The sequence below is a fragment of the Globicephala melas genome, chromosome 10 (genome assembly GCF_963455315.2).
Source record: "Globicephala melas chromosome 10, mGloMel1.2, whole genome shotgun sequence".
NCBI lineage: Eukaryota > Metazoa > Chordata > Mammalia > Artiodactyla > Delphinidae > Globicephala > Globicephala melas.
Window position 1 is genome coordinate 96,249,197 of NC_083323.1, and position 12,121 is coordinate 96,261,317.

Below are 12,121 nucleotides of genomic sequence, written 5' to 3' on the forward strand. Positions count from 1 at the left end.
AACCTAAGTGTCCATCATTGGATGAAAGGATAAAGAAGATGTGGCACATATATACAATGGAATATTACTCAGCCATGAAAAGAAACGAAATTGAGCTATTTGTAGTGAGGTGGATGGACCTACAGTCTGTCATACAAAGTGAAGTAAGTCAGAAAGAGAAAGACAAATACCGTATGCTAACACATATATATGGAATCTAAGAAAAAAAATGTCGTGAAGAACCTAGGGGTAAGACAGGAATAAAGACACAGACCTACTAGAGAATGGACTTGAGGATACGGGGAGGGAAGGGTAAGCTGTGACAAAGTGAGAGAGGCATGGACATATATACACTACCAAACGTAAAATCGATAGCTAGTGGGAAGCAGCTGCATAGCACAGGGAGATCAGCTCGGTGCTTTGTGACCACCTAGAGGGGTGGGATAGGGAGGGTGGGAGGGAGGGAGATGCAAGAGGGAAGAGATACGGGAACATATGTATATGTATAACAGATCCACTTTGTTATAAAGCAGAAACTAACACACCATCGTAAAGCATCATTTAACTCCAATAAAGATGTTAAAAAAAAAAAAAGAATCCTGATGAGACAAGATGAGGCCTGAACTCAGAGAGACGGACTTGAGGGAGGAGCTCTGAATTAAAACTCCCAGGACTGGGACTTCCCTGGTGGTCCAGTGGGTAAGACTCCACGCTCCCAATGCAGGGGGCCCAGGTTTGATCCCTGGTCTGGGAACTAGATCCCGCATGCATGCCACAACTAAGAAGTCTGCATGCCGCAACTAAAGATCCGCATGCTGCAACTAAGACCAGGCACAGCCAAAATAAATAAATAAATAAATATTTAAAAAATAAAATAAAACTGCCAGGACTTGGGGCCTGATTCAGTGTGAGTGATGCGGCCAGAGAAAGAGCAGAGGGCGATTCCCTGCTCACTGTCAGACCGACCCTACGAGGTCTCTGAGTGGGACAAGGAGAAAGATGATGTTTCAGAGTTTCTGTGGGCTTGGAAGACAGACAAGGCTGTGGAGGAGGGGGTCGCAGAAAGGCTCTGAACAGGCCTCAAGGAATGGGCGGCACTGGGTTGGAGCAGTGATTCTCAGTGTGTGGTCAGAGGTCATCAGCAGCAGCTGATACCTGAGAACATGTGAGAAAGGTCCACCCCAGAACTGCTGAATCAGAAGCTGGGGGTGTGTCCAGCCGCCTGTGTTTTCACAAACCTCTGGGCGACTGATGGACGGCTCAAGTCTGAAAGCCCTGAGCTAGCTGGAAAAGAAAGGGGAGGGGCATCGCACTGCCACGTGCAAGGTCAGGGGGCTGTGGAGGGAAGTAGTGGGGGGTGACATGGGAGGGGGCGTGGAACCTGACCTTGAATCTTCAGAGGCAGGCTAGAGGGTGAGGACTCGGCTCTGCAGGCCACTGGGAGTCGCTGCTGTTTTTCTGAGCAGAGATGTGAGTGGTCTTTGTAGAGCTTTAGGAGGCTTGATGTGGTAACGGGACAAGACAGATGACATGGAGGAAGTAGAGACTAAAGGAAGGCCACCAGACAGTGCCTCGAAGGCAGGCAGGGGCAGGCTCGAGTGCCTTCCAGCGAGCGGGGTGGAGGAGGGTTGGACTGGGAGTTTGGGATTAGCATATGCAAACTTATATACAGAATGGAAAAACAACAAGGTCCTATTGTGTAACACAGGGAACTATATTCAATATTCTGTAATTAACCATAATGGAAAAGAATATGAAAAAGAATGTACATATGTATATATATACACGTACCTGAATCACCTTGCTGTGCAGCAGAAGCTAACACAACGTTGTAAATCAACTGTACTGCAATTTAAGAAAAGTGTCTTTGAACTCCAGGCCCAGGCTGTAAGCGGGCCTCAGAGCATAGACGGCCTTGGGGGCAGTGCCGGCATGCACCTGGCCCAGAGTTTGTGCACCCAGACCTACTTTTCTCTCCCCCTCTGCTGCTCTTTCTCTCCCCCGAGACCACCTTTGCAATGATCTGCCCCCTCTGAACTCCCACAGCCTCCCACTCTGAACTTGACACCCCCTTGGGCACATCCCACCTTCTACCTTCGGGTGCAATGACTTGGGTTCCCACCTCTCCTCCACCACCCTGATCTCCTCTGGGTTAGAGGTGATGGTCCGGCCAGCAATGCCGCCACTGGCACCAGCTGGAGCACAGAGAAAGGTCTCGGGTTGTGTTTCGGTAACTTAAACCAAATTGAATTGAACACAAGAGGGGAAATCACTGATCACTTTTTTCTGTACTCAACATGTTAATTCTGTTACTAAAATGGGTCATTGAAGGGTCTGTACCCACCCAAGCCTGGCCTGGATGAAGCCCAATCATCCCGTCCACGCTGCCTGTTCTTGTGCGCACCCCCCCAGGCATGCTCCTTCCTCTCTGCCCTGCTTTCCACAAGGAGGCTGACTGCTACACACCCTACACAGCGCGTCACCCCGGCTCCCTCATGCTCCAACTCCTGGTTGGGGTTGGCCGCTGGGAAGCACCCACAAGAGATGGGAGGGCCGGGGAGAGAGGTGGGGGTATTTTATCCTTACTCTCTCCCGGCTCTGGGCATATTTTCTGGCAATGGCTGTATTCCCTCTCTCCCCGCTCCCTCCCCTGGCAACGGCAGCTCCTGTCAGATGGCCCCCTAACCACAGCTCAAACCCTCACTGGGTTCTAGAAACAACAGGTTGGCCCTTTCCCCTTCAAGACTCTGCCTCTTCCTACTGGTATCTGGTTCCTCACATGCTGGTTGGGCCCCTGTCCACACCTCTTTCTGCAGATGGTCTTGAACCATCTGAGACGCATTCTGCTTCCTGTTGGGCACTGATCCATGATTAGGATGTAGCACTCAGATGGGTGCTGAGGGCTTGGTCCTCCTCGTGAGGTTTGGGGGCCAGGGGGAAAGCCCCCTCCTCCTCCTCATCTGCTTTCAGGCAGCCTCCTCCCCATCTGCCTGAAAGAGGAACTATCCCGGGCCCAACTCACGGTGGGAACTGGATAGAATTCTTTTAAACCAGGGAAATAGGAAGAGAAGAGGTCATGAAGAAGGTTTCCAGGAAAGGAAGAGGGAGGCTAGTCACGGGCGAAGTTGTTTTGCAAGTTGGCCTAGGCCGTGGAGGCACAGAGGGGAAGGCTGGGGTGAAAGTGTAGGGCAGGGCACGCTGACATCTGAGAGCGGGTCCCACGGCCGCCACCCCAGACTCACCGTGTCCTTGATGAGCGGAGAGTGAAGGAGTCTGCATGTGGGATAGCCCTTCCCTGGGGTCCAAAGTCAGCCTAGATGCCTGAGCAAGGTTGGGAACATTCTTGCCTCTCCCCAAGTGGTGGTCATTCTTTCTTCCCCACTCGGTGATCCTGGGGTCTGCGCAAGGGCCACCTCTCGCCACCAGCTCCCTGCGCTGCCACCGCAGGCCTCAGCTTGATGGGGGAGGTTCTGGGTTTCCAGCCGCTGTTTGCTTTGGTGCCTGGGGCCTCTGCTGCTGCCTCAGAGAGCTGGCCTTTGATTTCCACATCCTCAGCCTCCCCAGAGGCGCTCTGCCCCGGTACCGTAGCATCCTGTACACCACAGCCCCTGAGAGCGGCTGGGAGGGCCCGCTGGTCCCCGAGGCCCTGGCTCCTCTCTCCCCCCGTTTCTCTGCTCACATCTGTGCATTCCTGCACCTATGCTTCCCCACACTGATGCCTCCACCTTCAACTCCCTGCATCCGTGTCCCCCTTCCTCTGTGCCTCAGACACCAGGAGGTGAGTCTGGCTCTCCTGGGCTCACCTTAAGAGCCCCTTGCCTCTTCTCCTTTAGCATCCCTCCTCTCTCCAGCTGCCACTACTCTCTAGGCCCTTCTGGCCTGGAAACCGGCATCCAGGCCTCTGGCAGGGATGCAGGCTTCCACAAGCCTCTATGTGAAGGGAGCCTGCAGAACACAGCCTGGAGCCCAGGGGCGGATGCCGGGGAGATGGCTGCAGGCTGGACAAAGGGAAAAGGACAGGGACTTCCCTGGCGGTCCAGTGGGTAAGATTCCGCATTCCCAATGCAGGGGGCCTGGGTTCAATCCCTGGTCAGGGAACTAGATCCCACGCGCATGCCACAATGAAGATCCAGTGCAGCCAAAATAAATTAATTAATTAAATTAATAAATATTAAAAAAAAAAGAGAGAGAAGGGAAAGGACAGATTCAGAGAAACACACAGAAGCCCCAAGGGAGGATGACGAGAGGATGGGTAGGAAAGAGGGCGGCAGGGAGAGACCCAGAGCAGCTCATTAAAGCAACAGCTGCACTTCACACAGTCCACGATCACACACAAAGCCCAGGGGCGTACAAACAAGGTAGGGGCAGAGGTTAAGCGAAGCAAATTCTGAGCAGGACACCCAAAGAGAGGCGAGGAGAGGCCAGAGTGGCGAGGCCCCGCACACCCTTGGCGCCCCGAGCCTCCCCGCCCCGGGCTGCGCTGAGGAGCGAGGCTGGGGGGGAGGAGGCGGGCGCATCCCCACCGCAGCGCCGGTCTGTGGTCCTGCAGGCGCTTTCATCTCCTCCCCACGGCCCCCATCAGCCCCCTCCAGCCCCGCCGCGGGATGCGGCCTCCACCGCACGCGCCCGGGTGCTGCTGCTCCCCGGCTTCACAGGAACTAACTTCCTAGAGACGCGGTCCCTCTAAGGGACCCTTGTGGTTCCCTGGCTGCAACCTCCGCCATCCTCTCCTTTGCCTCTGCCGCCCACGTGGGGAGAGCGGAGCCCCCCTCCTACCACAATCCCCCGAAAGGTGCAGAACAGTCCTCAGCCTCGGAGCCCACAAACCCAGGCCCCCGCCTGCTCCTCCCCGACACCCACCCTCACCAGAGGTGGTTCATTCAACCAGCGCTCACTGAGGGTCGACAGCGCGCCGGGCCCTCGGTCTCCAACTGCGTGGCGGACATCACCGTGGCCAGGATCAGGGCCCGAGGGCTGAGGGGCTTCTGCCCCAAACCGGTCGGTGGGGGGAGTTTGTATCCCAGGGGGGCCTCTTCTACCTAAGGGGCCCCACGCTGAAAGAGGGAAACAGCCCGGGGTTCTCTCTGACCTGGTCCTCTGGGAACCCTTTCATCTGAGGTGAGGAGGGCGGCCATTTTGTTCGAGCCCAGAGCCTACACAGCGCAAGAAATCGTTTGTCAGAACATGAGGTGCGTGACCTCCCCCATCAGGTTCTACCCTCAGCCTCGCAGCCCGAAAAAGTCACGCCACAAGAGCAGGACGTTCAGGAAGAGCTCTCCCACCCAGAGTGAAATCTTTGAATTAGCGAGAATGGGGCCTATTTTGAGGAATCTGACCGTGGGGAGGGAGGCCCTTCGCCCAGAATCCAGCCAGGAAGGGAGGACAGAGGACACCCAGGGAACAGGGCTGGAGGCCAGGGAGGCCTCAGGAAAGAGGAAAGGACCCAGGGCATGGAAGTGGAAGGCTGGGGTCCTCAGGGCATCCCACTTGAGGGGATCACCTCCTGCGTGCTCCCCCACCACACACACACACACACACACACACACGCACACACACACGCCCACCAAGCCCAGGGAGGGTCTGCAAATCTTTTTCTAATCCCCACTAGCCTCCTTTTGCAGAGCAGCTGAGACACCTAAAACCAATTCCTTAGAACCAATTTTTCTAACGATGTCGCGGCCTAAAAATACGTGTCTGTCACTCTTACAGCACGCCATGCCGAAGAGCTCGGTTTCAACCCTTTCTGGGAATGTTACCTTTCAACTGCTTCATTAACCATTTTGAAGCTAATTAAAGTGGAAGTGCCTTTAGACATATTGTTCAAAAATCCTAAAAATGCACAAAGAAGTCAACAAAAGTGTAGAAACCCATAAACAGGGAGTCGATGGAGGCTACATCAATCACACAGCTTACGTACGAACTGCTGCCAGTATGCGTTCTGGTGTGAGTTTTTGGTGATTGGGTCATTGGGAAAATTAATTTTGGGGGAGAGCTGTCTCTAGACCAGATTCTACTTCTCTTTCTCTTTTTCTTGCTTTTATTTTCTTTTCTCTTTTCCTTTCTTTTTTCTAGGCCTCCTCCCTCCTTAATATTTGTTGATTATTTTTATGTCTTTCCCATCCCTCCTTCCCTCTTGTCTTCTTTTCCCCTCTCCCTGTCTTCATCTCCTCCACTCCCCATGACTAGTGGCCTTTCTCAGCCCGGGGCACCCATTCCTTCTCTGTTCTCGGAGTCACCCTTCCGAGTCAACACCCTTCCGCTCCGGGAACCGAGCTGTGCGCCGTGGGACCGCGGAGAGAAGTGTGGCGTAATCCCCGGCCTCTGCAAGCTCCCATTTCCAAGGGGAGATCAATGCTCATGAAATGCAAGAGAAGGTGGTCAGAGCTGTGGGCAGAGACCTGGAAATCCAACACGTCTTCTGTGACATTCCTCTCCCCTTCCCCGACCCTCGGGAAGGAACAAAGCCCTGTCTGTTCCTCTTACCTCTGGGCCTGGATCTCTCTTCCCCTCTGCTTCTTGCACAGGTGTGTCTATGTGAGCGTTGGGAGCGAGAGCCCACGGGGGAGAGCGCCTGTTACTTCTGCAGAGATGTTCTCAAACGGAGAGACAGGAAGCCTGGTAGTGAGGCTCCTCCACGCCCCAGGCCTGGGCCAGCCCCCAGCGTCACCACCTGGGGCTGGGGTCCCCACCCCCTGCTTCTTGGGGAAGTTGTCAAAATGAAAATGGCAAAGTCAAGGGAAAAACATCTGTAGAACCCGGCCAGAGCCCAGAGCGTCACTGCGCTTCTCATTGAGTAGCGAGAAAAAGGGTCACTGTGCTTTTCGTTGGGTGGCAAGAAAAAGATTATATCAGTGATGCTACAGTCTGGCCTGGGCTTCAGGGAAAGCAGACGTGGGAGGCGGGGAGATAGAGGGTCTACGATAGCCGTTGTGGTCAGCCCCACACAGCCCCTGGCTCCAGGGCCCTGAGGACATTTGTTCAGGGGGGGCTTCTGGGGCTCCCTCCCCAGGGGCATTATAGTTGGGCCCGTGTAGCAGAAAGGGCCTGGGCTGAGGCATTTCAGACACCCAGAGTGACCATGGACCAGGCTCCTTTCCTCTGGGCCTTCGTCTCTGGCCAACCCTCAAATGTTTCTCTCTGGTCCAGATCTCTCATGAGCACCAAATGGGGGTATCTGTCTGCCCATTGGGTTTCTCCGTTTGCATGCTCATCAGACATAGCAAACTCAATGCATCCCAAACCAAATTCATCCCCTGAATACTACTACCCTCCGAGCCTACTTCTTTTTTTTTTTTTTTTTTTTTTTTTTTGCGGTACGCGGGCCTCTCACTGTTGTGGCCTCTCCTGTTGCGGAGCACAGGCTCCGGACGCGCAAGCTCAGCGGCCATGGCTCATGGGCCCAGCCACTCCATGGCATGTGGGATCTTCCCGGACTGAGGCATGAACCCGTGTCCCCTGCATTGGCAGGCAGACTCTCAACCACTGCGCCACCAGGGAAGCCCCCAAACCTACTTCTTGTTCCAGTTTCCCACTCAGTGAGGGCTCCATCACCCACCAAGCTGCTCAAACCCAAGGAACTGGGTGTAATCTCTGACTCCTTCCTCACCCACCCCCTCCCATGTATTTATTTACCAATTCCCCCGGGCGTTACCTTCTAAGCAGCTCTGAAGTCTGTCCAAGTCACTCTGCCCACCACCACCACTCCAATCCACGGTTCCATCATCATCCTTCACCTGGACCACAGCTCCTGCCTCCTCATTGGCCTCCTGGCCTCTCCATTCTACCTTCCTCCAGGCCATCCTCTGCACAGCAGCCTGAGTGGTCCTTCCAATATGCGCGTGTCATCACGGCATTCCCTTACTATGAACAAAAGTGGCTAGTTCAGCTTGCAAGTGCAACTATTAATACAAGTGTTTCTATTGATACAACCATTGTGCTTTATTTGCAGCCAAAGCACTTTCTGCTACTTCTCATTTCATAACACAGTGTACCCAAGGGTTGAGAGTTAATACAATTAGTATTTATTTACTGCTTCATCAAGTGCATTCTAAAGTGAAACTGGCATTAATTTTTTCTTCTTTTTTTACTGCAAGTGCCTGGCGGTGGAGAGCACGATGACCATAGCAAGGTTTGACACCATGACCTTGATTTGTGCTAAGGCAGCAGTCTAACCCAGAATTTGCAACATCACTGTAATGTCAACATAGTGACAAAGGTAAATAATGTCCTATTATTTTTATGAAAGTGGTTTGACCTGGCAACCCCCGCTCCCCAAAAGGGTCTCAGGGACCCCCATGGGCCACACGTTGAGAATCACCAAACTGGAAAACTTGTATCCACTCTTTAGATCTTAGCTCTCTCTCTGCACAGACCTTTAGTTGTCCCCCAAATCTGTTTTCTCCTTCTTCCTTAGTAATAGAACCCTCGATTTTTAGCTGAGCTCATTGTTGCCCAGATTTCAGTGATATTTCCCAGCCTCCCTTGCAGCTGGGTATGGCTAAATGACTCGGGTTTGGTTAATGGAAGTAAGAGCAAGTGTTAGGTGCAACCTCTAAGGCTTGTCCTTCAAGGGAGAGGGTGTGTCCTCCTTCAGGCAGGAATGCAAACATCCTTCCTGTGTACCGCCTGCCTGCTTTTCTCATTTACATGACTGAGCAGGCTCCTGTAGGCATTTAAGATTATAACCCCTGACCTGGCCCAGTTCTCTCCATTCATTGGTATATTCAACAAGTGTGCGGTGTTTAACAGCCCAAGGCACGCTGCTGGGGCCCGGGGGTGTGATGTTCAGTAAGCTAGACATGGTGACACGGACACTAAACATTTAATAATTCCATCACAACTGGATAAGTGCCACAAAGGGAGAAGCACAGAATGTTGGGACAGCTTATCATAGGGAACCTTATTGCAACTGGGAGGTTGAGAAAGGCTTCCACGGGAAGCATAGATCAGTAACCACTGGGCTCTGCTCTCAGTGAAAGAAAATTCCACATAACAGAGGCTGGAATGAGACTGAAGTTGATTTCTCCCCTGAAGGAAGCGTGGAGGCGGGTGGTCCAGAGGTGAGGGTTATGGGGTGAGGAACAGCACACCCTCATCCTCCGCGTGACCCCTCCTCCTAGTCTGAGAAGGCTGCTCGGGCGCCCCAGTTGAATGAAGGTTCCCTTGTGGTAAGACCTCCCAGTACCCTGTGCGGCTTCTCCCTTGGAAGCACTTATCCAAGTGAAACAATTATGAAATTGTCGTTTAGTGTCTGTCTCACGGGCTACAGTGGTGACCACATCTGTCTTACTTAGCACCCAGCAGAGAGCCTGGGGCCTGGTAGACTCTTAATACTTGTCGAATACTTTTTAAAATATTAAGTTGTATTGATATTGATTGATTTTAAATATATGGTGGTAATAGATACATCCCATAAAATTTACCATTTTAACCATTTTTAAGTGTTCAGTTCTATGCCATTAAGTACGTTCATGTTATTATACAACCTTCACCACCATCCATCTCCAGAACTTTTTCATCTTCCCCCACTGAAACTCTGTCCCTCTTAAATGCAAACTCTCTGTTTCCCCCTCCCCCCAGCCCCTGGCTGTTGAATACTTTCTGAATGAATGAATGCAGAGGGGCTAGAGAAAGGCTCACAGACTTAAATGCCTATAGGACCCTGCTAAGCACTATAACTGAGAAAAGCTGGTAGTAAACATTAGGGAGGGGTGAAGACTGAGGTAAAAAGAGGCCCTGCCTCAGCTACTGAGGGCAGCTACTAACCACACAGCTCCAGCTGAGCTGACAGTAGAGGTTGTACCAGAACGTGAACCCAGAGTCGCCAGCTCTGCCAACATTTCAACAGAAGGTGGAAAACCAGACATTTATGTAATATCTCCTAATTTTAATGTTGGCAACTAATTTTGTGTTTTGTTCTAACACTGAATAAATCACACAAAGCATTCCAAGGGCTGGATCTAGCTCAGGGCCCACCAGTTTGCAACTGATGTACCAGATGGACGGTGTGATGCCACCCAGCTCTTGGGTCTGTGGCCTGTGAAGATGGGTTCCCAAGAACCAATGCCTCCCTCTGGGGTTTTCAAGCAGGAAAAGAAAAGGGGAAGAGACAGCAAGTTTATATTGAACATGTAGAACTGCTGTGTGCTTTATATGGTTGTGTATTTTATTTAATCCTTACAGCAATGATCGGGCATAAGTATTATTTTCCAGACCATACAGATGAGGAAACTGAGGCCCGAAAAGTTTAAGAGAATCACTAACAGTCGCAAAGCTGGTAACTACCCCTGATGGCACTAGGATTTGAACTTACCTGCTTGGCCCCTAGTCCCTGGATGGTCCCCCTCACCCTACTGCCTCTCCTCTGCAGTAAGAAAGGCTAGGAGGACTTCCCTGGTGGCACAGTGGTTAAGAATCCTCCTGCCAATGCAGGGGACACGGGTTGGAGCCCTGGTCCGTGAAGATCCCACATGCCGTGGAGCAACTAAGCCCGTGCGCCACAATTACTGAGCCTGTGCTCTAGAGCCCAAGAGACACAACTACTGAGCCCATGTGCCACAACTACTGAAGCCGTGTGCCTAGAGCCCGTGCTCCACAACAAGAGAAGCCACCGCAGTGAGAAGCCCGCGCACTGCCACAAAGAGTAGCCCCAGCTCGCAGCAATTAGAGACAGCCGGTGCGCAGCAACGAAGACCCAACGCAGCCAAAAATAAATAAACAAAATAAATTAAAAAAGAAAGGCCAGGATGAAGGGGGAAGGGCAAGATAGGGGTAGGTGGTTAAGAGATACAAACTACTACGTATAAAATAAATAAGCACAGGGAAATATAGCCATCATTTTGTAATACCTTTAAATGGAGTATAATCTATAAAAATATTGAATCACTGTGCTGTGCACCTGAGACTAATATAATATTGTAAATCAACTATACTTCAATTAAAAAAAAAAAGAAAGGTCAGGATGAGGCGGCGGGAAGTCTTCTCCCACAGCAACGGAGGGGGTAGGAGGCCAGTGACCTCATCTGGGGCTTCTGAGGCTTGGCGTCACCAGGATCCCTCACATCTAGAGAGAGATTTTCCATTTTCAAAGCACTGTCACCTACATTAGCATATGCCAGACCTTTTCAGCACGTATTACTATCCTCATTTTACAGAAGAAGAAACCGAAGTTAAGCTCTCTGCTCCATTATATGACGGTAAGCACGGAGCATGGGGGTTTCCAGAAGTCTCCTGGTTCCTGAGACAAAGCTATTTTTGCCGCGTGTATTTTGTCTCCAGGCTGGAGGTGCGGGGGTAGACCGGGGGGGAGCAAGAGATGGAGGCAGAGGGTAGCCAGCACCCAGGCTGCTGACAGAGTGTTGGGGACCAGGCTGTGGGAGGAGGGGTGGGGCCGCCTGTGGAGCAGGGAGGTTGGAAGCCCCAGGTGCAGTCCTGTGGTGGCCTCCTCACCAGAGCAGCTGCAGTGGCACCCTCCACAGCCTCGACAAAGCGGGTGCGAGTGGGGCTTGGGGAGGGGGGAGGCGGAGGGGGGAGGGGAGGAGAGGGGAGGGGAGGGGAGGGGGAGGGGAGGGGAGGGGAGGGGAGGGGAGGGGAGGGGGAGGGGAGGGGAGGGGAGGGGAGAGGGGCACAGAGGCTGTTCTCTGGGAAGCAGAGTTCTGCAGGGCTGAGTCACCTCCACCCAGGCCACATTCCCCCCGGTTCCACGACCACTTTCTACAACTCCCAGAGGGTGGTTGCAAGGCCTCCCGCCCCATGGGAGGTATGAGCAGGCAAATTTCAGAGCCCAGCCTGGGCTCAGCCAGCTGGCACCTGCAGGCCCTGGAGAAACTGTCAGCCACAGAGTGGAGCAGATAGAACCCATCCCCACCCGAATCTCATTCCCTTCAAAGGTCAAACCCCACCTTGGGGTGGGCCCGAGCAGGGAAAGCTAAGCGCACCTCCTTTGGGGGAGGGGTAACAGCAGGAGCCCAGGCCTAGTACCCTGGCTGCTGCGGGAGGTGAGGCCGGGACCTTTGTGGGGCTGCCCTGCCCCGTGGAGATGAGAAGACCAGATCAGGGGTGGGGGACACACCGGCAACGGTGACCACAGGCCTGAAGGCGCACAGTATGGCCTCTTGCCTGACACGCTGGACTGGGCAAAGCT

The 12,121-nt window shown here is 52.9% G+C and overlaps 1 long non-coding RNA gene across 3 annotated transcripts in view; it reads left to right on the top strand.

The window, feature by feature from the left end:
* LOC132597967 (uncharacterized) overlaps window positions 1–12,121 on the top strand; it is a 32,416-nt gene that overhangs the window by 19,759 nt on the left and 536 nt on the right. Inside the window, exons 2-4 of one of the 3 annotated variants that reach the window (XR_009565497.1) lie at window positions 6,166–6,503; window positions 8,073–8,194; window positions 10,162–11,174. This is a non-coding gene — a long non-coding RNA (uncharacterized lncRNA). Of the gene's footprint in view, window positions 1–6,165; window positions 6,504–8,072; window positions 11,175–12,121 lie in introns of all 3 variants that reach the window. The other 2 variants (XR_009565495.1, XR_009565496.1) reach the window with 2 other exon arrangements.